Source organism: Amblyraja radiata, chromosome 36, assembly GCF_010909765.2.
Source record: "Amblyraja radiata isolate CabotCenter1 chromosome 36, sAmbRad1.1.pri, whole genome shotgun sequence".
Lineage (NCBI taxonomy): Eukaryota > Metazoa > Chordata > Chondrichthyes > Rajiformes > Rajidae > Amblyraja > Amblyraja radiata.
Window position 1 is genome coordinate 18,721,225 of NC_045991.1, and position 26,723 is coordinate 18,747,947.

General features: G+C 46.9%; 1 long non-coding RNA gene across 1 annotated transcript; it reads right to left on the reverse strand.

Annotated features, from left to right (window-relative positions):
• LOC116966255 lies at positions 1-26,427 on the reverse strand. The gene is made up of 3 exons (XR_004409944.1): positions 26,368-26,427; positions 8,031-8,113; positions 1-92 (listed from the first exon to the last, which is right to left on the reverse strand). It is a non-coding gene; the product is annotated as an uncharacterized LOC116966255 (long non-coding RNA).
• Positions 26,428-26,723: the final 296 nt, after the last annotated feature.

Below are 26,723 nucleotides of genomic sequence, written 5' to 3' on the forward strand. Positions count from 1 at the left end.
GGACAGAGTAAAGACATCGATCAAGGAGATGGCCGTTGTTAACTGGTACCAGGCTGTGCCTAACCACCAGTACACCAGGGGCAGAGCTTTTTCTGAAAGAGACAGGTACACGACATCAGTGTCAGCGGAGAGAGCTCAGACTCTCCAACACGGAACCCGCTGATTCTGTGGAACAACGTGAGGCTGGGAGACCTTCTCCCCTGCAGGGACCACCACAGAAAGTCCACCGCAAGGTGGTGGCAGGAGAACCCAGGGGAGCTATAGGGCACCCGAGAAAAAATAGGTCGCAGGGATATCAAGGGGACAACAGTACTCCAGCAGCCACGACGGGCCGAATGGCCTCCCTTTGTGTCCAGACTAAAGAAATGGGAGATTGTCAATGACACTTCCACCGAGCAGGGAGTATCACCTTTCAACACAGAGAGATTGCCTGGGTTGTGGGTGGATAGCAGCCCCCTCTGTCCCAGTCAATCTTATCCTACAATCAACATGGGCAAAGATAGACACAAAAAGCTGGAGTACCAGCGGGTCACGCAGCATCTCTGGAGAAAAGGAATAGGTGACGTTTCGGGCCAAGACCCTTCTTCATACTGAGAGTTAGGGGAAAGGGAAACAAGTGATATAGATGGTGATGTAGACAGATATGGAACAAATGAATGAACGATATGCAAAAAAGTAACGATAATGAAGGAAAGGGTCCATTGTTGGTTGGCTGTGGGCTCGGTGTTAACGAATGATACAGACAATGAAACTCACCAGGGCGACAGTGAAACTAGTACAACGACTAAGGAGGGGGAGGGACGGAGAGAGAGGGTTTCTTGAAGTTAGAGAAATCTAGATTTATTGACCATGGGCGGCTGCTGATCACAATGCTGTGTGTGAGCTTGGCCACGGTCCACCACCTTACACTACATTTCAAATGCATCCTCGGTGCCACACAGCTGGGGAAATCTAAAGGGGATCCTATTCTTCCATCACCCCAGTGACCCTGGAGCACAAACCAGGCCTCCCTTAAGTGTTACAACACAACTTTAGTCGGGATCGAGTAACCGAGCATTGACAGTCAGTCGTCTCTTGACTCTATGGTCCTCTGGGCAACTCAGCACTCATCTCAGTGAGTGACCCAGTCAGGCTGAGGGAACACACTGGAGTACCAAGCTGGAAGGTGTCTTCCTCCCGCACTGACTGTGGTCCTAGGCTGCACGAACACACAGCACTGTGCAACACAGGCCTTGTGCAAACCCTGGCAGTTTAAGGAGGGAGCAGCGGGCTGTACCTCACCACTGGGTCCAATATCAGCAGGGCACTGGTTGACTGGAGCAGAGTTTTGGGGCCATGGTCCACAGAAGATGGAAGATTAGTAATGCAGGTACCTGGAGACAGCAGCGAGATCCAGCCCCACAGCTTGGCAAGTGAATGAGAAAGTGGTGTAACATAGAACTAGTGTGAATGGATGATCGATGGTCATTGTGGACTTGGTGGGCAGAAGGACTTGTTTCCATGCTGTACCTTTAAAACTGAAACCTAATAAACACATTGTCCATGATATGAACATGATATGATATAATCATTGTGGGACAAAATAATCATTGTGGGACAAAAGTGTTGGAGTAACTTATTGGGTCTGGCAGCATCCCTGGAGAATATGGATCAGTGATGGTTGATGTCTTTTTTTTTTAAACTGCATCTGCAGTTCCTTGTTTTCTACTAATAATTACAATTATTCCAGATGTTTGCAATGCTGTTAATGGAATACATGCCTCAGATTTATTATATAAATGAGCCATTGTGTATGATTCATTCCTATCCTTTTCTATCTTTATATCATGTACACTCCACCTCATCCTGCACATTATTCAGTAAAGTGTCATTTAGAAAATGTGAATTCTACATTAAATATTAGATTACTTAAAACAAACACTGTTGATCATTGTTGTGGGCCAAATTGAATCTTAATTAACGCACCATTTAATTTATTGTTCATCTTTTATTCGCTGATGTATAAATTGCTGGTGATCTCGACTGGATAACTGATATTATATGAGAATGAAAATATAACTTCAGTCTATTCCCCTGGCTCTATTGTGACCCCACACATAATTAGACTAACCCTCCATATTAACCTCAGACCCATCTTTATGCTGACTAGATAGATCACCATCTTTGCTGCTGACTATGCTGACTGATTTGAAACATATATATATATACACACTCACCCACACACACACACACACACACAGTATACAGTGGCTTGCAAAAGTTTTCGTACCCCTTGAACTTTTCCACATTTTGTCACGTTACAACCACAAACGTAAATGTATTTTATTGGGATTTTATGTGATAGACCAAGCCTGATCTGCTGGCAGCTCACTCACGGCTGGTGGGCTGGCAGTTGACTCATGACTATTCCTTGAAATTCCATTTCAAGCAGGGTGCAAGTCCACCAAATTCAAATCCATGTACCTACCATTTCAAGCTGGGTGCAAGGCCACCAAATTTAAGTGCAGTTTCTTACCATTATGAGTAGGGTGCAAGGCCACCGAATTCAAGCGCAGTTTCCAACCACTTCAAGCTGGATCCAAGGCCACCAAATTCAAATGCAGCTTCATACCATTTCATGCAGGGTGAAACCACAATAAAACCACACAAAACACCAAACTCACAGTTCAGTAGACATTCAGTGTGTTCAGTTGATTCACAGCTCAGACAGAGTCATGACATCTCCCTCCCCCATCATGCAGAGACCGAACCACACCCACACTTCCGGGTTTTATAACCCATCCCCCTCCCACCGGAAAAGGTGTGGCTTTTAGGGCGTGATTGACAGGAGAGAGATTCTCAACATTTTTAAACACTAATAACACTTTTATTTTTCATTGATGGGAATAATTATCTGCACCTGCTCAGCAGAGGGGGGGACTGAGTAAGATGGCCAAGAATCACAGCCGTAAGTGTAGCGTTTTATCTAAAATCAATATACTGTGCAAGCAGGAAGTAAGTGCATTTGCAGTAGTGCCTTTTAACTTCAAGCCAAAGCACCCAAGCCTCCATTTGCAGTAAGTACTGCCTTTCAACCTCAAGCCAAAGCACCCAAGCCACTGTTTGCAGTAAGTAGTGCCTTTCAACTTCAAGCCAAAGCACCCAAGCCACCATTTGCAGTAAGTAATGCCTTTCAACTTCAAGCCAAAGCACCCAAACAACCATTTGCAGGCAGTGCCTTTTTACTTCAAACAAACCATATTTTCATTTTCAAACCACATTAAGGGTACTCTCAGTTGTGTAGACATTTGTTCAGTGTTATTCAGAGCTCAGAGAGGCGTGACCCTTGGCTTCATCCATCTTGCAGAGTGTGAGTGAGGCACACCACTTCCTGGTGTTATAGTCCCTCCCCTCCCTCCAGCAGGGGCAGCAGAGAGAATGGTGATTGTTTTAAACTTCAAGCCAAAGCTCCCAAGGCACCATTTACAGTAAGTAGTGCCTTTCAACTTCAATCCAAAGCACCCAAGCCACCATTTGCAGTAAGTAGTGCCTTTCAACTTCAAGCACCCAAGCCACCATTTGCAGTAAGTAGTGCCTTTCAACTACATGCCACCATTTGCAGTAAGTAGTGCCTTTCAACCTCAAACCAAAGATCCCAAGCCACCATTTGCTGTAAATAGTGCCTTTCAACTTCAAGCCAAAGCACCGAAGCCACCATTTGCAGTAAGAAGTGCCTTTCAACTTCAAGCCAAAGCACCCGCCACCATTTGCAGTAAGTAGTGCCTTTCAACTTCAAGCAAAGCACCCAAGCCACCATTTGCAGCAAGTAGTGCCTTTCAACCTCAAGCCAAAGCACACAAGCCACCATTTGCAGTAAGTAGTGCCTTTCAACTACATGCCACCACTTGCAGTAAGTAGTGCCTTTCAACCGCAAGCCAATCTTAAAGAAACCTGGTCTTGATCCCTCCTCTCTCATTAACTATCTCATTAACTATCGCCCAATATCAAACCTCCCCTTTCTTTCAAAAACCCTGGAGCGTATCGTTGTGTCACAACTTCATTCCCACCTCCTTGCGTATAACCTATTCGATCCCCTCCAATCTGGATTTCGCCCCCTCCATAGCACAGAAACTGCTCTCCTCAAAGTCCTCAACGACCTCCTCACCTCTGCTGACACTGGTTCCCCCAACATCCTCATCCTCCCCGACCTGAGTGCGGCCTTCGATACCGTGAACCATAACATCCTGCTTACCAGACTTAAAGACCTTGGCATTGAAGATTCTGCACTCAGCTGGCTCCGTTCCTACCTTTCCAACCGATCCCACTTCATCTCTCTCCATAACCACACCTCTGCTACAGCCACTGTCACTCAAGGCGTTCCCCAAGGCTCTGTTCTCGGTCCCCTCCTCTTCATCATCTACATCCTCCCCCTTGGTTATATACTCCGTCACCTCAAACTGGACTTCCATTGCTATGCTGATGACACCCAGATCTATCTCAGCACCAATCCCCCCACCACCCCCCTCTCCCATATCAACTCCTGCCTGTCAGCCATCAAATCTTGGATGCAACTCAACTTCCTTAAATTAAACAGTAACAAAACAGAATTTCTCCTCATTGGCTCCAAATCAACACTTACCAAAATTAACTACCCCACTCTCACTATTGACGGCACCACTGTCTCCCCATCTCCTCAGGCCCGCAACCTTGGCGTACTCTTTGACTCAACCCTCTCACTTGAGCCTCACCTCCGCCACATTGCCAAAATCAGACCCTCTCTCACACCCCCCGCTGCTGAAAGATTCATCCATGCCTTCATCTCCTCCCGACTGGACAACTATAACTCTCTTCTCTTTGGCATTAATTCCAGCAACATCAACCGACTCCAACTGGTCCAGAATGCAGCCGCCCGACTCATCACCCACACCAAATCCTGGCACCACATCACCCCAGTCCTCAAAGAACTTCACTGGCTTTCCATTTCCCACCGGATCATCTACAAAATCCTGGTCCTCACCTACAAAGCCCTCAACCACTTGCCCCCCCCCCTTCTCTCACTGACCTCCTCTCCCCCTACCAACCCTCACGGTCCCTCAGATCCATTCAGCCGGTCTCCACTCCATCCACAAATCCAACCTCCACAGTTTTGGGGACAGAGCCTTCTCCACGGCAGCTCCCAGGCACTGGAACTCCCTCCCACAATTGATGCGAACTTCTGAGTCCCTCACCATCTTCCAGTCCCGCCTCAAGACCCATCTCTTCACCTCTGCATACCATTAGTCCCATGTCCTCCTCCCCTTTGCATCTCTGTCTTACTGGTCTGTTTTGTTTTGTTCTTGACTCACCATGTAAAGCGACTTTGAGTCCTTGAAAAGCGCTATACAAATAAAATGTATTTTTATTATAAAGCACCCAAGCCACCATTTGCAGTAAGAAGTGCATTTCAACTTCAAGCCAAAATTCCCAAGCCACCATTTGCGGTAAGTAGTGCGTTTCAACTTCTAGCCAAAACACCCAAGCCACCATTTGCAGTAAATAGTGCCTTTCAACTTCAAGCCAAAGCTCCCAAGCCACCATTTGCAGTAAGTAGTGCCTTTCAACTTCAAGCCAAAGCACCCAAGCCACCATTTGCAGTAAGTACTGCATTTCAACTTCAAGCCAAAGCACCCAAGCCACCATTTGCAGTAAGTAGTGCATTTCAACTTCATGCCACCATTTGCAGTAAGTAGTGCCTTTCAACTTCAAGCCAAAGCATCCAAACAACCATTTGCAGGCGGTGCCTTTTTACTTCAAACAAACCATATTTTCATTTTCAAACCACATTAAGGGTACTCACAGTTGTTCAGTGTTATTCAGAGCTCAGAGAGACGTGACCCTTGGCTTCATCCATCTTGCAGAGTGAGTGAGGCACACCACTTCCTGGTTTTATAGTCCCTTCCCCTCCCTCCAGCAGGGGCAGCAGAGAGAATGGTGATTTTTTAAAAAACATTAATATCTCTCTGATTTGTCATCGATGGGAAAAATCCTCCGCACCCGTAAGGCGCAGGGAGGCTCTGGGCGAGGTGGCCAAAAATGACGGCCGTAGGTGGCGGCGTTCTGTCGGAACTCGCAGCACAATAGGCCAAAAGCGGTCAAGTTCAGAGATTTAGTAATATAGATATATATATATATACGCACACATATATATATACACTGTGTGTGTGTGTGTGTGTGTGTGTGTGTGTGTGTGTGTGTGTGTGTGTGTGTGTGTGTGTGTGTGTGTGTGTGTGTGTGTGTGTGTGTGTGTGTATATATATATATGTGTGTGTGTGTGTGTGTGTGTGTGTGTGTGTGTGTGTGTGTGTGTGTGTGTGTGTGTGTGTGTGTGTGTGTGTGTGTGTGTGTGTGTGTGTGTGTGTGTGTGTGTGTGTGTGTGTGTGGTATTCATGGTGTGTATATATATATATATTATATACATATATACACACTTATATATATCTTTATAATAATTGTGGGACAAAATAATAATACACAGAATATATATATATATATATATTCTGTATTTTACATGTTTCCTATGTATATAGAATATCTATATCCTAATATAGAACATCTATCCACTCAATATTCTAACAATCAAAGTTTACAACTGTTCAAGATACCTTGCATTAGACAATTTATTTATTGCTTTCTCTGTTAGAAATTTAGATCAATGTGATCACTGTTGATGGTTAAGTATGCATCAATGGTTCAATTGTTCTTTATTGTAATGTGTGTACAACACAGTGACATTTTTTTTTGCACAACCCGCAAATGCACAGTCCACTATATTTTGTGCCGTTTACAAAACAAAAAGTCCAAAGTCCACATGCTGGCAGTACTGGAGTGCCCATGATCCATGTTAAGCCCAGGTAAGCCCCAGGCTGCTGCAGGTCCACGGCCCTGTACTGTACATTAATGTTAGTGTTCCAGTGAAGCAATTGCTATTTCTGATTAGTGCTAAATTGTTCAGGATTTGCATTGGGAAAATGCAAACAAAGCTAGCTTGTTTCAGAACAATTTTTAGTTTGATGTGACTACACAGCAGGGTAATGCTCGAGACATTCTCACATGGTTGGGAGTGCCATAGTCAGTATTTAACACAGCTGTGTGATTTGAAGGCCAGTAGGCATCAATTGTGGGATTTTATTTGACTAATGTTATCAGACCACTGAGTGGGCCTCCCATGAGTGTAGGCTTAATCTTCCAACCTACCTTTTTGCAGACTATAACGCTCTAAAGCACTATATTCTGCCCTTTTGCACTATCTGTTGTACTTGTGTATGACTCGATTATACTCGTGTATGATTAGACTGGACAGCACACAGACAAAGCTCAGTGCAGGTGACAATAATAAATCAAAATCAATACGTACCAATTGAACCTCCTAGTTGTATATCTAACTGAAATTCGTGTGAAAAGTTTAGAAAGAGATTTCTTTACTAAATGTTCTCTCAAAATCTTTAAGATTCAATGAATGCATCAAGGGCTCTTAGGCACATAATCAGGAATTGTAGTGAACCAAGAGGGGCTGAGCTATAGGGAAAAGTAAAGAAGACTAGGACTTTATTCCGTGGAGATCAGGAGGATGAGAGTCGATCTTATAGAGGTGTAGAAAATCATGAGAATATTCTCCTACTCTGGGAAAAATGCACAGAGTCTCTTGTCCAGAGTAGAGGAATTGAGAACCAGAGGTTTAAGGTGAGGCGGGAAAGATTTAATAGGAACCTGAAGAGTAACTTCGTCACACAAAGGATGTATGAAATGAGCTGTCGGATGAGATGGTTGAGGCAGGTACTATCGCCATATTTAAGAAACATTTAGACAGGTTCATGGATAGGACAGGTTTAGAGGGAAGTGGACCAAATGCAAGCAGGTGGGACTAGTGTAGTTGGGACATGTTGGTCAGTGTGGGCAAGTTGGGCGGAAGGGTCTGTTTCCATGCTGTATGACTCTATAACCACAGTTGTAACCAACACAATACATACAAGTGCTACCTGACTGAAATTGATTCTGCAAATCCTTCCCCTGACCTGTTATTTTCTTGTAATGGATTTCACGTTCCAAACAGAACAGCTCCTCAGAAGAGGCTTTCCGCAGCTTGTTGATGGTTTCGCTGAAATAAATCACAAATATATATTTTATAATTGTGTTTTTGCAATATTTTGATTGGTAGATTCCGGTGAGACCTGGGTTAGATATCTGGAAAGAACATATTGTCATGCAGCACTTTTCTATGGTGATCTGTTTTGGGGATATCCTCAATGAGTGCATTTCCTTGATTTCTTAATTACTCTCATATTATGTATTATTTCTTCCTTCATACAAAATTCTCCAGAGTGGACTTTAAATTTATTCCAGTTCATTTCACAAGCATCGCTTTCCTTTAGTCATTTTCCACTATTTTAAAAGGGTACTTAGTAATCATTCAGTTTGTCATATTGAACATGATATTTGATTTATGATATAGTCATGATATTTAAGCCGAGGAAATTTGTATAGAAATAGAAACAGGAAGAAGCTTAGTGGACGAAAAACCTTTGTGTTATTCAATGATTGGCTTCACCTCCACTTTCCTGCCTGATCCTCATCACCCATGATTTCCCTGCAAAATAGAAATATTTCCATCTCAGTCTCAAATATACCTAATGATCCAGCATTCACAACTCTCTGGGATAGAGTATTCTAAAGGTTCACAATCACCCGAGAGAAGAAATAAAAAACAAAACCCTTTATGCATAGTACTGGAGGAACTCAATGGGTCAGGCAGCATCTGGGCAGGGAACCTCATCTCAGCCTTATTCTGATCTGGTTTTTGATTCCATCAAACCTCTTCAGTATTGTATATTTTTTCAGCAAGATTCACTCCTTTTTCCAAACTTTGAAGAATAGGTAAAACCTAGTGTTAGAAACTTGCAGGTGCATCCTAATATGGCAATATATCACCAATATCCTTCTAGATTTATGGACAGTTTCTTCCCAGCTGTTATCAGACAACTGAACCGTCCTCTAACCAGCTAGAGCGGTCCCGACCTACCATCTATCTCATTGGAAACCTTCAAACTATCTTTAATCTGACTTTTAGACTTTATCTTACACTTTATCCTGTATCTGTACACTGTGGACGGTTTGATTGTAATTATGTGTAGTCTTTTCGCCAGCTGGATAGCATGTAGCTAAAAGGCTTTTCAGTGTACCTTGTGACAATAATAAACAAAACTAAATATTTTCCTAAGATGACTCCAACTGCTAGAGTAACTACACATGTCAGGCAGCATCTCTGGAGAAAAAGCATAGGTGATGTTTCGGGTCAGGCCCCTTTTTTAGACAGAAGTCTGAAGAAGTATCCCAACCTGAAATATCACCCATCCCTTTTCTCCAGAGATGATGCCTGACCCACTGAGTTAAGCCAGAACTTGGTGTCTATCTTTGGTATAAACCAACAACTTTCTTCCCAATAACCCTTTCTGGCTTAATCCCTCCCTTCACCACCTGATGAAGCCGAATTTTAGTTAAAAATATAAGAAGATATTAAGTTGGCTTCTGGTCTAGCTTACAGCTTATATTTAGTCTCAAATTAGGCTTGCCTCAAGTTGCGGTGTGTGAGATACTAAAATAACATTGTCTCCCAAGTGACAAGCAGAGAGGAGCTAGATCTCTTTGATGTATTGGATATAAGATGTTGTAAACCAAATGGCCAATGTTTATGAGGGACAAGGTGACAGAAAGGAAACAGCGAAAGAGCTAGGGTGATCTCTTTGAAGATAAAATGTCGTAAACCAAATGGCCAATATTTTTAATATATCTTGTACCATGTGACAAAATGCCTTTGATGTGATGCCTTTTCCTGTACCTCTGACCATGACTAATGACTGTGGAATGTGCTAAGGTGACAAACATACATAGAAACATAGAAACATAGAAAGTAGGTGCGAGAGTAGACCACCAGGTCCGTCGAGCCCGCACCGCCATTCGCTCATGGCTGAACACTAAACAGACACACTTACCCACAAACAGTAGACACAAGACACAGAACACAAGACACTACCCTCCCCTTTATACCGCTATCACCCCTCTCCACCCCAAGAACCTCGTGATCTCCTGGGGGAGGCAAAAAAACGGATAAAAACCCAGGTCCAATTCGGGAAAAAAATCCGGGAAATTCCTCTCCGACCCCAATCCAGGCGATCGACACTTGTCCAGGAGATCACTCAGGTCTTACTATACTAACCATACCTAGGTCCATATGCCTGCCCTCTCCCCGTAGCCCCTTATCCCCTTGGCAGCTAAAAAAACATCTATTTTAGTCTTAAATATATTTAAAGTTTCTGCTTCCACTGCTCCCTGGGGCAGTGAATTCCATAAATTAACCACCCTCTGGGTGAAGAAGTTCTTCCTCATCTCAGTTTTAAAAGAGCCCCCCCTTATTCTGCAACTATGTCCCCTAGTTCTAGTTTCCCCGATCATTGGGAACATCCTCGGTGCATCCACCCGATCAAGGCCCCTCACGATCTTATATGTTTCAATGAGATCGCCTCTCATTCTTCTAAACTCCAAAGAGTAGAGTTCCAGCCTACTTAACCTTTCCTCATATGTCAATCCCCTCATTGCAGGAATTAATCTTGTAAACCTTCGCTGCACTGCCTCCAGGGCTAGTACATCCTTTCTTAAGTATGGACCCCAGAACTGTACACAGTATTCCAAATGTGGTCTCACTAATACTGTGTACAGCTGCAGCAAGACCTCCGTGTTTTTATACTCAATCCCCCTAGCAATAAAGGCCAAAACTCCATTGGCCTTCCTGATTGCTTGCTGCACCTGCATACTAACTTTTAGTGATTCATGTACTACTACCCCTAGATCCCTTTGCGTTGCATTACAACGCAGCTCCTCCTCATTTAGAAAATAACTTGCCCTATCATTTTTTTTCCCAAAGTGAATGACTTCACATTTATTAGTATTAAATTTCATCTGCCAAGTTGTTGCCCACTCACCTAGCTTATCTATATCCTTTTGCAGACTCTTCCTATCCTCCTCATCCCCTACTTTTCCTCCCATTTTTGTATCGTCCGCAAATTTTGATATATTACACTTGGTTCCCTCCTCCAAATCATTTATATAAATTGTGAACAACTGGGGTCCCAGCACCGACCCTTGCGGAACCCCGCTAGTTACCGGTTGCCATCCCGAGTATGAACCATTTATCCCCACTCTCTGCTTCCTATTTGTTAGCCAATCCTCTACCCATGCTAATATATTACCCCCAATCCCATAATTTTTTATTTTTAGCAATAGTCTCTTATGTGGCACCTTGTCAAAAGCCTTTTGGAAGTCCAAGTATACCACATCCACCGGTTCCCCTTTATCCACCCGGGTTGTTACTTCCTCAAAGAATTCGAGCAGATTCGTTAAACAGGACTTCCCCTTCACAAAACCATGCTGGTTCTGTCCGATGAAGTCATGTTTATCCAAGTGCCCCGTTAGTGTTTCTTTAATAATTGTCTCTAACATTTTACCCACCACCGATGTTAGACTAACCGGTCTATAGTTACCCGCCTTCTGTTTACTTCCTTTTTTAAATATAGGTGTTACATTGGCCATTTTCCAATCCACTGGGACCGTTCCTGCCTCCAGGGAGTTTTGGAAAATTATCACCAATGCATCCACAATCCCCACCGCTATCTCCCTCAAGACCCTTGGATGTAATCCATCAGGCCCAGGGGATTTATCCTCCTTCAGTCTCATTAATTTCCCTAATACCACCTCCTTGGTGATCTTAATAGTATTTAGCTCCTCCATTCCTACCGCCCCCTGTTTATCCAGCGTTGGAATATTTTTTGTGTCTTCTATGGTGAAGACTGATACAAAATACTCGTTTAATGCCTTTGCCATTTCCATGTTCCCCACCAACAACTCTCCAGTCTCACCCTCCAATGGACCAACGTTCACCTTAGCCACCCTTTTTCTTTTTATATAGCTATAAAAACTCTTACTATTAGTTTTTATGTTGTTCGCTAAATTCCTTTCATAGTCTATTTTCCCCGTCTTAATTAATCTCTTAGTTATTTTTTGCTGACCTTTAAATGCTTCCCAATCCTCTACCCTCCCACTATCTCTGGCTACCTTATATGCCCTTGCCTTCAGCCGAATACTATCTTTTATAGTTTTACTGAGCCATGGCTGACTGTTCTTACCCTTACCCCTTTTTTTCTTCATAGGAATAAATTTTTCTTGAAGGTTATACAGTATACCCTTAAACGTACACCACTGCTCATGTACCGTCTTATTCTTGAGTCTGCTATCCCAGTATAATAATGCAATGTAATTCTGTTGTTCAGGGAAGTGGACGGAGGACGGTCAAGTGGCTGTATTGGTCACTTGACTGGAGTTCTCCCTCCCTTCTATTGGCCTATAATAAGTAAAGTTTTGAACTGGTCTACCAAACAGTTTGTGTGGTGTCTGTTTATTAAGAAGCGAACCTGTTTAGTAGTTATAAAAGTTACTTTTTCACACCTCCAGTTTAAATTCCAGTTGGAATATTTTGGAGGACCAAGTAACCAAGAACCAAGAACCAATCTGCAGTTTCTTGTTTCGAAACATTTTCTTAGATGGCTTTCCGAATCACAATAATCCACTTACTATGCAAGTGCTCCTCTCGTTCTCTTGGTATTCCATCCTCTAAATGCACTCGTCCTGCAGTTTGTCTCTCTCCCTTATAGTCGAGCAAATGCATTACAATTATCAATCTGTTCAATCTCCCACTGATGCAGAAGGGCCATGCAAATCCTCGTGAAAGACGTTCTCCTTATTTCCTAATTGTAGAGGAAGATGTGGTGGAGATGAATGAAATCTTGGTGTCCCTTATCATCAGAGATGGGTAATCAGTACTACTAATTATTCAGTGATTAGTTTAAAACATGATCATATTGACTTTAGACTTTGTAATTTATCGATACAGTGTGGAAACTGGCCCTTTGACCCACCGAGTCCGCACCGACCAGCGATATCCTCGTACACTAGGGAAAATTTACAATTTACAGAAGCCAATTAACCTACAAACCCGTATGACTTTGGAGTGTGGGAGGAAACCGAAGTACCCGGAGATAACCCACGCAATTACAGGAGAATGTACAAATTCCGTACAGACAGCAACCATAGTCAGGATCAACCCTGGGTCTCTGGCGGCTGTAAGGCAAGAAATCTGTCGCTCACAATTCTGACAACATCTTTTCAGCACCAACTTGTGGTGTTTAACTTGCTAACACAATTTTTACCTAGCTGGTAGCAGTTTATGTACTGTAAGTCCTGGATAACTAGTACTCAAATGCTACATTGTCATTGAAAAGAATTAATGTATACCGCATACCAGTTTGGATACTCGTGCTTTACTGAGTCCAATTGCACAGATCATTGCATTTTTGCTGGGTTGTTTGATGTCCCAAGTGAGGAAATCGGACATGGAGAACTGTGAAATGTCTGTATCGGAGACCACAGTTATCTCCAAGTTGTGCTCAGCTGGATAAAGCTGTTGTCTCCTGAAGTGCACTGATGGAAGAAAATAACCGCTCAGTGGTGACAGTGAATCTGTGAGACATTGCTTAGCTTTCCACAGGTCCTGTCCACGACTGGAGCCAGAATGAATGGAGGTGTAAAGCTCAGAAAAGGAGTTGCAGGCCATTGTATGGATGTCTTTTTCCATGGTTGAAGCAGCCAATTCCATACAACATCAATCACGCTAAACAAATGAGACCTTGCAGGTCTTGGCAACAGCTGTGTAGACTCCAGAAGTCATTATATCTGGTGCTTAAATAGGATGTCAAACACTTCAACCCATTTTATATGGTTTTACCAACACAACGAATTTATAGAGTGCTGTTGATCCACCTCAAGCTACCCTATGGTGGTTGACTTAAAGGTGTAATGGTAGTACCCTGCATATGGAGAAATGGAAATTGGAAGTTCAAGGTTTCCTTACTTTATCATCCTTATCCCTCCATTTAATGCTGGTTCTGAACTTCAATCCAACTGGCCTTTAAACGACAGAAAATTAGCATTATTTGCAATTGAATTACCATTGACATCCAAAGCAGAAACCATGGGCCCATGTTTTTAATAGATCCAGTTGGAATATGAAAACGTACCCAAATTCATCAGGAAAACAATCCAAATTCTCAACAGGTCCATAATTACATCTTGGATTGGGGGGATAGCTGCATTCAGAGTAGGATGTTGAATCTGCCAACAGTTTTATGTGAAATTATCTGAATAGGAGACCTAATCACGATGCCTCGATTCACGCCCACTTTGATACTGAGGATGTTCATCTTTTTGGACAGTTTCTAGAAATGGATAGTGCAGATGCCTCTCCGCTTCTTGTGAATTCACATTATATTCATAAAAATGCCACCTGCAGCTATTTTGCATAAGCCACATTTTACATGCAACCTTATCACCAAACAATAGAACATCTGGCTTCTGACAGATGGAGGAAATATCAAAAGAATATACAGAAATGTGCGATTATGTATAATGTTACCACATTGCCATCTGCAGACATAGTAGGAAGCTGGGAATTTTGAGGACAATTTTGTGGGATTCTTTAAAGAAAAACTTGTTTTAGTTTAGAGATAGAGCGCAGAAACAGACTCTTAGACCCACCGAGTCTGCACCGACCAGCAATCCCTGCACACTAACGCTAGGGACAATTTACATTTGTGGCAGATAATTAGCCTACAAAGCTGTATACCTTTGGAGTGCGGGAGGAAACTGAACACCCAGATAAACCCACGCAAGTCATGGGGAGCAGGTACAAACTCTATACAGACTGCACCCGTAGTCAGGATCGAACCTGGATCTCTGGCACTGTAAGGCAGCAACTCAGCTATGCCACTGTGCCGTCTGGTGTTGAGCTTTAATCACTTCTCTTGGATAAGAAATGTTTTCACGCCACCTTTATGTGTTGTTGAAGATGGTGCAACTTTGATATGACAACTAAAATGCTGTTCAGCTTTTTGAGCCCGTTAGGTGTATTAACAAAAGTTCTGATATCAAAATGTCATTAATGAAGTTCTGGCTCACAGATAGGAGTGGGTGGTCGGAGGTTAGTGAATCTCTGGAGAAGGGCGGCACAGTGACGCAGTGGTAGTTACTGCCTTACAGCACCGGAGATCCGGGTTCGATCCTGACTACGGGAGCTGTCTGTACAGAGTTTATATATTCTCCCCGTTACCGCATGGGTTTTTACTAGGTGCTCCGCTTTACTCCCACACTCCAAAGACATATAGGCTTGTAGGTTAATTGGCTTTTGTAAATTGTAAATTGTCCCAAGTGTGTAGGATAGTGCTAGTGTATTGGGCGATCACTGGTAGGCGTAGACGCAGAGCCTGCTTCCACACTGTACCTCTGAAGTCTAAAAGTCCAAGTTGATGGTATATATGGCAAATAAATTGTGATTAGTGTCAGAGGTTATAAATGGGTCTTTTTTGGCAACACAATCTTAATGGGTTGTTAGGCCTGTGTCCATGCTATATGATTCAAAATATTTTATTATATTAGATGTGTATTTTGTATTTCGCCATGCAGGTGTAATCTTAATCAATTTATTGAATAAAAGAAAACAATCTGAAGGTATTGGACTCCAAGGCAAATTTCTGACATTGATCTGTTCTTATGTCTGATAATATTTTCAATACTCTATTACTTTTGATATACTTTGTATTCTGGGTCAGAGCTCTCATGGATTAAATACAATATTATTCCAGTCTCAATGCCAAAATAAAGTCTATTCAAAAAGTCTTCCCTCATACATGTTTTAGAAAAATAAAAAGGTTTGAATTAGCAAGAAACATAGAAACATAGAAAATAGGTGCAAGAGTAGGCCATTCGGCCCTTCGAGCCTGCACCGCCATTCAATATGATCATGGCTGATCATCCAACTCAGTATCCTGTACCTGCCTTCTCTCCATACCCCCTGATCCCTTTAGCCACAAGGGCCACATTTAACTCCCTCTTAAATATAGCCAATGAACTGGCCTCAACTACCTACTGCGGGAGAGAATTCCAGAGATTCACCACTCTCTGTGTGAAAAAAGGTTTTCATCATCTCAGTCCTAAAAGATTTCCCCCTTATCCTTAAACTGTGACCCCTTGTTCTGGACTTCCCCAACATCGGGAACAATCTTCCTGCATCTAGCCTATCCAACCCCTTAAGAATTTTGTAAGTTTCTATAAGATCCCCCCTCAATCTTCTAAATTCTAGCGAGTACAAACCGAGTCTATCCAGTCTTTCTTCATATGAAAGTCCTGACAACCCAGGAATCAGTCTGGTGAACCTTATCTGTACTCCCTCTATGGCAAGAATGTCTTTCCTCAGATTAGGAGACCAAAACTGTACGCAATACTCCAGGTGTGATCTCACCAAGACCCTGTACAACTGCAGTAGAACCTCCCTGCTCCTATACTCAAATCCTTTTGCTATGAACGCTAACATACCATTCGCCTTCTTCACTGCCTGCCGCACCTGCATGCCTACTTTTAATGACTGGTGTACCATGACACCCAAGTCTCGTTGCATCTCCCCCTTTCCTAATCGGCCAAGATTTAGAAGTTGTAGATTACCACACTGGATTACCACAATGGAATTTCAGGTGACTATTCAAACTAATCTAGGCATGCTTGGCTGAAAGGTTTAGTTTAGTTTACTTTATTGTCACGGATACTGAGGTACAGTGAAAAGATTTTGGTGCTTTGCACTGTACCTCAGTACAGTGGCTTGCCTCACAAGGTTGGTCTAACCTGATTGTTATGTTTTAATCAGAATAAGTTTAGACAACTTTGAATTCAGTCGGACCTAAGAATATCCAATAAATTATATAAAAGATGACATAAGAAAAATGAAACAAATGACAACGAAGCAACTAAATTAATATAGAATTTGATGTATCATCGGTTGGGATAACTCATACTACTTGTCAGTGTAAATTCTACAGCCAGAGACAGGAGGTCCAGGTTGCTAGCCATTTTAATCCCTCTTCCAATTCCCATACTCCCTTGGCCTTGAGGCAGTACACAAACTGGAGGAACAGCACCTCATGTTACAAAGGTCATCTAAACCACGCAGTATGAATATTGAAAACTTCAATTCCAGGTAATCCCTCCCCCTCCTTCACCTCTATCCACATCTCAGCTCCCCAAACCTGACTCTCCTACCCCATACACACCTTCCTTTCTACACCCCATCCCAGTCACACATTTCTGTTCCCCTCCTCCACATTCCCAATCTGCGCATCACCCACCCCTCCATCTTCGTTGCGACCATTGTACTTCTCCCCCCCCCCCTCCTCCTTCTAAGCCCCCCTCCTCAACCCACCGTTCCCCTCTAACCCCCATCTCTCCCACCGATTCTACATTTCACTTCCCACCCCTTTCTTACCAGCTTCCAACATGTACATCCTTTGGTCTTCCGCACTTATCACCTCCAGCCTTAATTATTGTCTTCACATTCCCACTCCTCACCTGGTTTATCTGCCAATTACCTGGTCTTGTCCAACCCCTTATCCTTACCTCTCTCTATCAGCTATCTCCCCTTTACTCCATCAGTCTGAAGAAGGGTCGTAACCTGAAAAATCATCTTCTACAGATGCTGCCTGACTCATTCAGTTCCTCAGTTTGTTTTTTTCGGCCATCGTCAACACTTGAAATAAAGAACAGTTTTTAATTTCTACTGACTTCTTTCTAACTTTAAAACCATTCTTCAGAACACTGAGCACACCATATGTCAGATTGTATAACCCATGGCAATCACTTTCAGCTCTCCACAATGTTTAGTTTAGTTTAATTTATTGTCACGTGTACCGGGGAACAGTGAAAAACGTGTTATTGCGTGCTAGGCAATCAGCGGAGAGACTATACTGTACATGACTACAAATAAGCCGTCCACAGTGTACAGATACAGGATAAAGGAAATAATGTTTAGTGCAAGGTAAATTCCAGTATAGTCTGATTACAGATAGTCCGAGGATTTCCGATGAGGTAGATGATAACACAGGACCACTCTCGAGGTGATAAGATGCAGTGGCAGTTATCAGGCTAATATATTAAAACTAACCTAATTTAATCAACTTAATTAATTAAAACAAGGTTCCCATTCAGATTTAGTGACTTAAGTGAAGTTCCATCCTCAACCACATTAAGGAGCACATAATAGTTTGGTTTATTTTGGATCATGTTTTCCCAGGGAGGAAATGTCAAAGAATAGAGGCTATAGCTTTAAGGTGAGAGGGACAAATTGAAAGGAATTGAATTGAATACTTTATTGTCACCTGTTACAGGTGACAGTGAAATTCTTTGCTTGCATACCCAAGGTCGCCTTTAAATAATCACTCATGACGGGTGCTTACAAAGTTACAAATTCCCCCTCGCACCTGGCCCCCCTTTATTCTTCCCCCATCCCTCACGGAGGTCCCCCACGCCGGGTCCTCCATTGTTTATTGTTTTCCCCCTCCCTCATGGCGGCCCCCCCCCCATGCCAGGTTCCTTCCCTCAACAATGGCGCCATCACCTCTGCATGTCCGTCGGTCGGCGCCATCATTGACCAACACTCCACTAACGACGCCGAGTCCTCTTCAGGGGCCGATGGCCGCGGGCCTCGGGAGATGTGTGGGGGAAGTTATTTTACACAGTGAAGTTGTAGGTGCCTGGAATGTACTGCCAGGGGTGTGGTGATGGAGGCAGATACAATAGTGGCATTTAAGAGCCTGTTAGATAGATAAATGGATATAGAAACATAGAAACATAGAAACATAGAAATTAGGTGCAGGAGTAGGCCATTCGGCCCTTCGAGCCTGCACCGCCATTCAATATGATCATGGCTGATCATCCAACTCAGTATCCCGTACCTGCCTTCTCTCCATACCCTCTGATCCCCTTAGCCACAAGGGCCACATCTAACTCCCTCTTAAATATAGCCAATGAACTGGCCTCGACTACCCTCTGTGGCAGGGAGTTCCAGAGATTCACCACTCTCTGTGTGAAAAAAAGTTCTTCTCATCTCGGTTTTAAAGGATTTCCCCCTTATCCTTAAGCTGTGACCCCTTGTCCTGGACTTCCCCAACATCGGGAGCAATCTTCCTGCATCTAGCCTGTCCAACCCCTTAAGAATTTTGTAAGTTTCTATAAGATCCCCTCTCAATCTCCTAAATTCTAGAGTATAAACCAAGTCTATCCAGTCTTTCTGCATAAGACAGTCCTGACATCCCAGGAATCAGTCTGGTGAACCTTCTCTGCACTCCCTCTATGGCAATAATGTCCTTCCTCAGATTTGGAGACCAAAACTGTACGCAATACTCCAGGTGTGGTCTCACCAAGACCCTGTACAACTGCAGTAGAACCTCCCTGCTCCTATACTCAAATCCTTTTGCTATGAAAGCTAACATACCATTCGCTTTCTTCACTGCCTGCTGCACCTGCATGCCCACTTTCAATGACTGGTGTACCATGACACCCAGGTCTCGCTGCATCTCCCCTTTTCCTAGTCGGCCACCATTTAGATAATAGTCTGCTTTCCTGTTTTTGCCACCAAAATGGATAATCATCATATGCAGGGAATGGAAAATATAGGTCATGTGAAAGCAAACAAGATTAGTTTAGCTGGCACGAACATTGTGGGCCTGCTCCAGCGCTATACTATCCTGTAGAATGTAAACATCTCCAGCAAGAGAAGATATATATGTACTAAGTGAGGAACTGATACCAATGAGGGACAAGAAAGGTGACAAATGCTTTTACATACAAGGCAAAGTGGGAAGATTTAATGAGTAGGTTACAATAGTGTTTATAAAGGAAGAAGTGAAGATACCAAGGCTAATGGACGAGCTGAAAATTACTAAGCATGATGTGACAATGACTGCTTAACTTGAAGTGGATTGTTGAGGAGAGTGAACTCATGATGGCAGATTATCATCATTTCGATCTTCCCCATTTATGAAAAAGGTACCCGAGGATTGGGAAGTTGTAAATATGCTACCTTCACTCATGAAATGGCTGCAGAGATTCCAGTTTAAATGTATATAAAAGTTATGTTATAACTGTTATAAAGATGATTATGTGTATACAATCATGAGAGGACTCGATGCACAGAATATCTTGCCCAGAGTAGGTGAATCGAGGACCAGAGGACATAGGTTTAAGGTGAAGGGGAAAATATTTAATAGGAATAGGGGTAACTTTTGTGGGTGGGTGTGTGGAACAAGCTGCCAGAGGAGGGACACAAAATTGCTGGGGAAACTCAGCGGGTGCAGCAGCATCTGTGGAGCGAAGGAAATAGGCGACATTTCGGGCCGAACCCCTTCTTCAGACTGATGGGGGGTGGGGAGGGGGGGGGGAGAAAGAAGGAAAAGGGAAGGAGGAGGAGGAGGAGCCCGAGGGCGGGCGGATGGGAGGGTGGGAGGAGACAGCTAGAGGGTTAAGGAAGGGGAGGAGACAGCAAGGGCTAGCAAAATTGGGAGAATTCAGTGTTAATGCCATACGGACGCAAGGTCCCCAGACGGAATATGAGGTGCTGTTCCTCCAATTTCCGCTGTTGCTCACTCTGGCAATGGAGGAGACCCAGGATAGAGAGGTCGGATTGGGAATGGGAGGGGGAGTTGAAGTGCTGAGCCACCGGGAGTTCAGGTAGGTTATTGCGGACTGAGCGGAGGTGTTCGGCGAAACGATCGCCCAATCTACGCTTGGTCTCCCCGATGTAAATCAGCTGACATCTAGAGCAGCGGATGCAGTAGATGAGGTTGGAGGAGATACAGGTGAACCTTTGTCGCACCTGGAATGACTGCTTGGGTCCTTGAATGGAATCGAGGGGGGAGGTGAAGGGACAGGTGTTGCATTTCTTGCGGTTGCAACGGAAAGTGCCCGGGGAGGGGGTGGTGCGGGAGGGAAGGGAAGAATTGACGAAGGAGTTGCGGAGGGAGCGGTCTTTGCGGAATGCAGACATGGGGGGAGATGGGAAGATGTGGCGAGTGGTGCCAGAGGAGGGAGTTGAGGCAGGGGCCATCCCAAGATTTAAGAAACAGTAAGACAGATACATGGATAGGACAGGTTTGGAGGGATATGGACCAAATGCAGGCTGGTGGGACCAAAGATCTTATAGTGGAGCAAGATGGGTTACTCTCACGCAAACGTGTAGTCAGCTCATGGGCGGATTCATGGGTGATTATATGACCCATTTTAGCATCCAGCCCCCGCCACCTTGTTCCGCCATCTTGCTTCCGGCCAAAGATCGGATCTTTGTTTCCGCAGCGGGGAGAAGGAGTGTGGGGCCCGGGGAGTGTGGGGCCCGGGGAGAGGGAGTGCGCGGCCCGGGGAGCGGGAGTGTGGGGCCCGGGGCAGCGGGAGTGTGGGGCCCGGGGCAGCGGGGAGAGGGAGTGTGGGGCCCGGGGCAGCGGGAGAGGGAGTGTGGGGCCCGGGAGAGGGAGTGCGCGGCCCGGGGAGCGGGAGTGGTGCGGCCCGGGGCAGCGGGAGTGTGCGGCCCGGGGCAGCGGGAGAGGGAGTGTGGGGTCCGGGGCAGCGGGAGTGTGGGGTCCGGGGCAGCGGGAGTGTGGGGCCCGGGGCATCGGGAGTGTGGGGTCCGGGGCAGCGGGAGTGTGGGGCCCGGGGCAGCGGGAGTGTGGGGTCCGGGGCAGCGGGAGTGTGGGGTCTGGGGCAGCGGGAGTGTGGGGCCCGGGGCATCGGGAGTGTGGGGTCTGGGGCAGCGGGAGTGTGGGGCCCGGGGCAGCGGGAGTGTGGGGTCCGGGGCAGCGGGAGTGTGGGGTCCGGGGCAGCGGGAGTGTGGGGCCCGGGGCATCGGGAGTGTGGGGTCTGGGGCAGCGGGAGTGTGGGGTCTGGGGCAGCGGGAGTGTGGGGCCCGGGGCATCGGGAGTGTGGGGCCCGGGGCATCGGGAGTGTGGCGGCCCGGGGCATCGGGAGTGTGGGGTCTGGGGCAGCGGGAGTGTGGGGCCCGGGGCATCGGGAGTGTGGGGGCGGGGGCAGCGGGAGTGGGGGGTCCGGGGCAGCGGGAGTGTGGGGTCCGGGGCAGCGGGAGTGTGGGGCCCGGGGCAGCGGGAGTGTGGGGCCCGGGGCAGCGGGAGTGTGGGGTCCGGGGCAGCGGGAGTGTGGGGCCGGGGCAGCGGGAGTGGCGGCCCGGGCAGCGGGAGTGTGGGGTCCGGGGCAGCGGGAGTGTGGGGCCCGGGGCACGGGAGTGTGGGGCCCGGGGCAGCGGGAGTGTGCGGCCCGGGGCAGCGGGAGAGGGAGTGTGTGTGGGGCCCGGGAGAGGGAGTGTGGGGCCCGGGGAGAGTGTGTGTGGTGCCTGGGGAGAGGGGGGGTGGGGCCGGGGAGAGGGAGTGTGTGTGGGGCCCCGGGGAGAGGGGGGGTGGGGCCCGGGGGAGAGGGAGTGTGCGGCCCGGGGCAGCGGGGAGAGGGAGTGTGGGGCCCGGGCAGCGGGAGTGTGGGGCCCGGGAGAGGGAGTGTGTGTGTGGCCCGGGGCAGCGGAGAGGGAGTGTGTGTGGGGCCCGGGGAGAGGGAGTGTGGGGCCCGGGGAGAGTGTGTGTGGGGCCCGGGAGAGGGGGGGTGGGGCCCGGGGAGAGGGAGTGTGGGGCCCGGGGAGAGTGTGTGGGGGCCCGTGGAGAGGGGGTGTGTGTGGCCCGGGGAGAGGGAGTGTGGGGCCCGGGGTAGCGGGGAGAGGGAGTGTGCGGCCCGGGGCAGCGGGGAGACGAGAGGAGTGTGGGGCCCGGCCGTAGGGATTGCGAGGCCGGGGAGGAGAGAGTGTGGGCCCGGGGCAAGCGGGGAGAGGAGTGTGGGGCACGGGGATAAGGCCTAGTGTGTGTGAAGTTGCGGGGAGGTTACAATGGTTCTTATTTAATGTCCCTTGTCTAGTCTGAAATAAAGTTCATCATTGGATCAGAAGAAATATAATTGTGTGTGTTATATGATTCTATACATTTATATCACATTCATGTATGTGTTTATAAACATTTTATTCTTTAACAAGAATTAACAGAATTATGAACTAACAGAATTATGAATCTAACCCTATATCACACACAAAAACCTCCCCCGCAATGTCAATTACCCTGCGGGTCGGGTCGGTCCCGGTTACTACAAAATCAACTCAAACACTGCTTGTGAGCCATTTAAAAAGAAATGATTTAAAAACATTAAAAAGACAATTACCAGAGTCAAATTTTATTCTTGACAAGAAGTATGAACTGACAGAATTAAGAATCTAACCCTATATCACACACACAAACTGTTGCCCCGCAACATTGATTACACTGCGAGTCGGGTCGGGTCAGGTAGGCTCCGGTTACTAAAATGGGCGGGGAAAAATGCCCAGGATCCCCTCCGTAGCTACTACACGTCAGCCCATTGTATTTAGCAGGAGTAGCTTATCTTGCTCTGCTATATGATCTGTGGGTGGGACTAGTGTAGCTGGGAAATGTTGATCAGTGTGGGCAAGTTGGGCTGAAGGGCCCGTTTCTATCCTGTGTCATTCTATGACTCTAAGTTAATATAGGTAATTTGTTTTAACAATAGAGCTGAGTGATATTTTGGAGACAATAAGCAGGGAAATACAAACTAGCAGGAACTTGCAGTGGTTTGAGTTAATTGAGGAGATCTTGCATGGATTTGTAAAAGGTAGATTGTATTACTGATCTAAGCTTATATTATAGTTCACTTAATATTTTTGGAAGGACATACAGGTCTTGGCGCTAGATCTAACAGATTTCTTAACAGATAAAGGAAAGTGTCCTACAAAGGTGTTGTGATGAAGAGGCTTGGTGAAGATTAGGCGAATGAGAGGAGATTTCAGAGAGAAATATGTGAATCTGAAAATGACTAAGGTCGTTTCCTCTTATGGAATGTTCCAAGTTTGATCATTTAAGAATAATATGGGAGGAACTCCCAGGGCAGGATGAATGGGGGCTCAGTACAGAATGAATGGGTGGGTCAGCACAGTGTGGATAGGGGGGTCTGTGCACGATGAATGGGGAGAGACAGTGCAGGATGGATGGGAAGGGGGTCAGTACAGGATGGATTGGGAGACCAGTGTAGGATGGATGGGGGGGAGAGGGGTGGCAGGAGAATCAATATGAGGTGGATAGGGAGATCAGTGCAGGATGAATAGATGTACAAGAGAGAGAAAGAGAGAGAGGAAGGGGCAGAGGACGGTGGTGAGGAGGGAAGGGGGTCATGCTCCTCGGACAACACCGGCATCATCGCCCCGCAAGCCCTGTCCCTGTCCACCGCCAAAGGGGGAGGCAGTTGTGATCTCCTCGCCACCGCCTCCCTTCCTCCGCCGGCCAACAGGAAGGTGCGGGGCCGAGCGGTGTAGGTGCTTCAGACGGCGGGAGGGGGGCTCCCCCATCTCTCCTCCCTCCCTCCCTCCCCCCCTCCCTCCCTCTCTCCATCTCTCCTCCCTCCCTCTCTCCTCCCTCCCTCCCTCTCTCCTCCCTCCCCCGCCCTCCCTCTCTCCATCTCTCCTCCCTCCCTCTCTCCTCCATCCCTCCCTCTCCCCTCCCTCCCTCTCTCCTCCCCTCTCTCCTCCCTCCCCCTCTCTCCATCTCCCCTCCCTCCCCCTCCCTCCCTCCCTCTCTCCTCCCAGCCTCGGCGTTGATGTAGGAGGGTTTGTTTTGAAAGCGGTTATGTTATGGCCGTCGGCGGAGTGACTCTCGGCGGCCGGTGTGAGGGAGGGAGGGAGGGCGGTGGGGAGAAGGAAGTGGAGCCGCCATCGTCACTGCTGCTGCTGCTGTGCGGGGCCCGTCGTTCACCCCGATAGAGGCGATGGCGGGTGGAGAGCGAGGGACCGGGGGGGGGGGTAGACCCGGCTGGAGCAGCGCCTGCCCGCCCGCCTGTTGTGTTGTGTTGTGTTGTGGGGTCGCGGCCGCTGTGTTGTGTTGTGTTGTGTTGTGGGGTCGCGGCCGCTGTGTTGTGTTGTGTTGTGTTGTGTTGTGTTGTGTTGTGTTGTGCTGTGTTGTGTTGTGTTGTGGGGTCGCGGCCGCTGTGTTGTGCTGTGTTGTGTTGTGTTGTGTTGTGTTGTGTTGTGTTGTGCTGTGCTGTGCTGTGGGGTCGCGGCCGCTGTGTTGTGTTGTGTTGTGCTGTGTTGTGTTGTGTTGTGCTGTGCTGTGTTGTGTTGTGTTGTGTTGTGTTGTGTTGTGGGGTCGCGGCCGCTGTGTTGTGTTGTGTTGTGTGTGTGTGTGTGTGTGTGCTGTGCTGTGTTGTGTTGTGTTGTGCTGTGTTGTGTTGTGTTGTGTTGTGTTGTGTTGTGTTGTGGGGTCGCGGCCGCTGTGTTGTGTTGTGTTGTGTTGTGTTGTGTTGTGCTGTGTTGTGTTGTGTTGTGTTGTGCTGTGTTGTGTTGTGTTGTGTTGTGTTGTGTTGTGTTGTGTTGTGTTGTGGGGTCGCGGCCGCTGTGTTGTGCTGTGTTGTGCTGTGCTGTGTTGTGCTGTGCTGTGTTGTGTTGTGTTGTGCCGTGCCGTGTTGTGCTGTGTTGTGTTGTGGGGTCGCGGCGCTGTGTTTTGTTGTGTGTGTTGTGCTGTGTTGTGTTGTGTTGTGTTGTGCTGTGTTGTGTTGTGTTGTGTTGTGTTGTGTTGAGCTGTGTTGTGTTGTGCTGCGTTGCGTTGTGCTGTGTTGTGTTGTGTTGTGTTGTGTTGTGTTGTGCTGTGCTGTGTTGTGTTGTGTTGTGTTGTGTTGTGTTGTGTTGTGTTGTGTTGTGTTGTGGTGTCACGGCCGTTGTGTTGTGTTGTGTTGTGTTGTGTTGTGTTGTGTTGTGTTGTGCTGTGTTGTGTTGTGCTGTGTTGTGTTGTGTTGTGTTGTGTTGTGTTGTGTTGTGTTGTGCTGTGTTGTGTTGTGTTGTGTTGTGCTGTGTGTGTTGTGCTGTGTTGTGTTGTGTTGTTGTTGTGTTGTGTTTTGTTGTGTTGTGCTATGTTGTGTTGTGCTGTGCTGTGTTGTTGTTGTGCTGTGCTGTGTTTGTGTTGTGCTGTGTTGTTGTTGTGTTGTGTTGTGCTGTGCTGTGTTGTGTTGTGCTGTGCTGTGCTGTGTTGTGTTGTGCTGTGCTGTGTTGTGTTGTGCTGTGCTGTGTTGTGTTGTGCTGTGCTGTGTTGTGTTGTGCTGTGTTGTGTTTGTGGGGTCGCGGCCGCTGCCGGGACGGGACTGGGTTCAGGGTCCGTCGTTCCCGCTTCCCGCCCGGCGACGGGAGAACGGTCTCCCCGGACAGACAGACAGACAGACGGACGAGCGGCCGCCGGCAGCGGGCGGGACGGGACGGGGCGGGAGCCGCTCACTGTGCGCCAGGCTGACCGATGGGGCCGATCTGACGGCGAGGATGGGTTTCACGGCCTCACTCACCCAGACTAGGCCCGGATCATCGAGGCGATGCGTTGACAATGGCGGCGATCTGATCCCGCCCCCCCCCCCCCCACTGCGCAGGCGCGATGAGACGACGTCATTGGTCACCAGCTTCCCCCCACTGCGCAGGCGCGGTGAGCCGACGTCATTGGTCACCAGCTTCCCCCCACTGCGCAGGCGCGGAGAGACGACGTCATTGGTCACCAGCTTCCCCCCACTGCGCAGGCGCGGGTGGCCGCCAATCATTCCGCGGCCGGAACCAGAATTTTCCCGAATTTCGCGCAAATTTATTTTTCCTCGGAATGTTTTTTACTGGAAAAAAGGGGATTTGGTCAAATCCAACGGACGGCCATGAT